The 2,500-nt window shown below is 57.1% G+C and overlaps 1 non-coding gene across 1 annotated transcript in view; it reads left to right on the top strand.

Moving 5' to 3' along the window:
• The first annotated feature begins 1,856 nt into the window (after positions 1 to 1,856).
• LOC126150743 (small subunit ribosomal RNA) overlaps positions 1,857 to 2,500 on the top strand; it is a 1,912-nt gene continuing 1,268 nt past the window's right edge. The window contains exon 1 of the ribosomal RNA XR_007531605.1: positions 1,857 to 2,500. This exon is cut by the window's right edge and continues 1,268 nt beyond it. This is a non-coding gene — a ribosomal RNA (small subunit ribosomal RNA).

Here is a 2,500-nt window from a genome sequence, read left to right as displayed (position 1 = left end):
ACGTTGTGCCTTAACCTAACCCACGTTGTGCCTTAACCCTAACCCACGTTGTGCCTTAACCTAACCCACGTTGTGCCTTAACCTAACCCACGTTGTGCCTTAACCTGCTCTGTAATTGGCATATGACACGTTACATTAATCTAGTGTTGTCTAACCACAACCCTCTGAATATAGTTCGCTACTCGCACCGCCCACCCTCTTGTGTGTCGTTTCATGTTGAACACTTCGCAAGTGTTGCTTACTTTTTACATGCTCCCGCTGTACACTGTAATGTGGACAACTGCAGGATGTACATCGCCCCCCCCCCCCTCCACCCTGCCTTCGCACGCTGGTCGTTCAGGTGCTTGCGTGTTCAATGCCCTTCGCAGCTGTTCACTGGCATTCGCATGTCGAAGCGCTCAGTCTACGTCGTGGTACGGCCTGTGTCCACTGTCCGCTGATATCGTAAGCTTAATCCTCACATTGTACTGCACATAGGTCCGTATGTACTGAATGATACGCTGTGGCACATGTGTGACCGTACGACTGCGCCCAACAACAGCGAACCATACGGTCCAAATGTTGTGCACTCAGCCACGTGCCGTCTCCCCATAACAGCTACATTGCAGTGTGGTACGCCATAGAGACGTGTGGGAGTAACGGACGCCCTGGATGGCGATCAGCATGAGCCGTCTGTTGATGTAGTGGCGCGTGTATTCAAACGTAGTCGTCTCTTCTCACACAGTGTGATAGCATGGTGGCACCGCGTTCCACATCTGCGACATGGTACAGATGCTGGTTGACAGTCGGTCTCGTAATGGACATCGCATACGTAGGGGGCCACCTCCCACGTGTTCTCTAGTCGTGCACATTTTGTTGCGTGTATAGTGGGCAGACGTAGTGTGTCGTGACACCTAACAGACAGGTATGCAATAATCGTTGCATTTGCAAACTGGGATGGACGTCTACGTTTGCTGGTGACGTGACGCAACGCAAATGAACAACTGGTAAACCCATTGTGGTGCGGTTGTTGTTGCTGGAGGTAAATCAGTAAGGGCAAATCTGTGTGTGAAGCGATACGCGGCGGTGGCTGGGTGGGACCGTCCCCGGCCGGTGAGGGGGGGCCGCCCGGCGTGCTGCCGCGCGGTGCGTGGGCGCACGCGCTACAGCCGGCTGGTGGGGGCGCCCAGTGGCAGGCGCGCCGGCCGACGGACGCGGCAGGCGGCGCAGCTGCGCGCCGGGGCACCCTGCGCGCGGCGCCGGGCGGCCAAAGTGGGTCCTCGCGGGCCCGGTGCGAAGCGCGGTGGACATCTGCAGTGTGCTGGTCCGACTGAGGACTGTGTGCGTTGAAGGATGCGCCGCCGCCCGGCACTCGGCGCCGCGACGCCGTCTGCTGCTCGGTCGCCCCAGCGGTTCTCGCTGGTGGTTTGTATCGCAGTTGTGCAGACGTGTTGGCACGTGCGCTGTGCTGGGAGAGTTCGCTTCGGCACCCACGTGGGGCCTTTTGCCCTTCTGTGGCGCTGGCGTTGGAGCTGCCGGTCACCGTAGGTGGCGCGTGTTGTCTCCCGCCGGCAATGCCACGACAGCACGCTCCCGGGCCTCTGTCGGCAGCGGCAAGCTCAGTTGGGAGCACGGGTGGTCGCACCTAAAGCGTCTACTCGCCTAACTCCGGGCGATTGCGCCTCTCTCGAACCCGACCAAGTACTTAGGACGGCGCTGGCGCGCCGCCGGGACCTGAGAGGGTTTCGAGGTGTATTGTGCAGGGGAGCTCAGCCTCCTCCTGTTTGCAGAATAATTGAGCGGACGCTTGCGTGTTCGCGCGGGCCCCTGGGACACACTCCCCGGGCGGCCGGCTGCTCAGCTCTAGTTGACGCAGCTCCCTGGTTGATCCTGCCAGTAGTCATATGCTTGTCTCAAAGATTAAGCCATGCATGTCTCAGTACAAGCCGCATTAAGGTGAAACCGCGAATGGCTCATTAAATCAGTTATGGTTCCTTAGATCGTACCCACGTTACTTGGATAACTGTGGTAATTCTAGAGCTAATACATGCAAACAGAGTCCCGACCAGAGATGGAAGGGACGCTTTTATTAGATCAAAACCAATCGGTCGGCTCGTCCGGTCCGTTTGCCTTGGTGACTCTGAATAACTTTGGGCTGATCGCACGGTCCTCGTACCGGCGACGCATCTTTCAAATGTCTGCCTTATCAACTGTCGATGGTAGGTTCTGCGCCTACCATGGTTGTAACGGGTAACGGGGAATCAGGGTTCGATTCCGGAGAGGGAGCCTGAGAAACGGCTACCACATCCAAGGAAGGCAGCAGGCGCGCAAATTACCCACGTCCCGGCACGGGGAGGTAGTGACGAAAAATAACGATACGGGACTCATCCGAGGCCCCGTAATCGGAATGAGTACACTTTAAATCCTTTAACGAGTATCTATTGGAGGGCAAGTCTGGTGCCAGCAGCCGCGGTAATTCCAGCTCCAATAGCGTATATTAAAGTTGTTGCGGTTAAAAAGC

This window comes from Schistocerca cancellata, unplaced genomic scaffold (genome assembly GCF_023864275.1).
Source record: "Schistocerca cancellata isolate TAMUIC-IGC-003103 unplaced genomic scaffold, iqSchCanc2.1 HiC_scaffold_997, whole genome shotgun sequence".
NCBI classification, from domain to species: domain Eukaryota; kingdom Metazoa; phylum Arthropoda; class Insecta; order Orthoptera; family Acrididae; genus Schistocerca; species Schistocerca cancellata.
The sequence above is the reverse complement of the archived record's forward strand: the minus strand, read 5'-3'. Positions and strand labels throughout refer to the sequence as shown.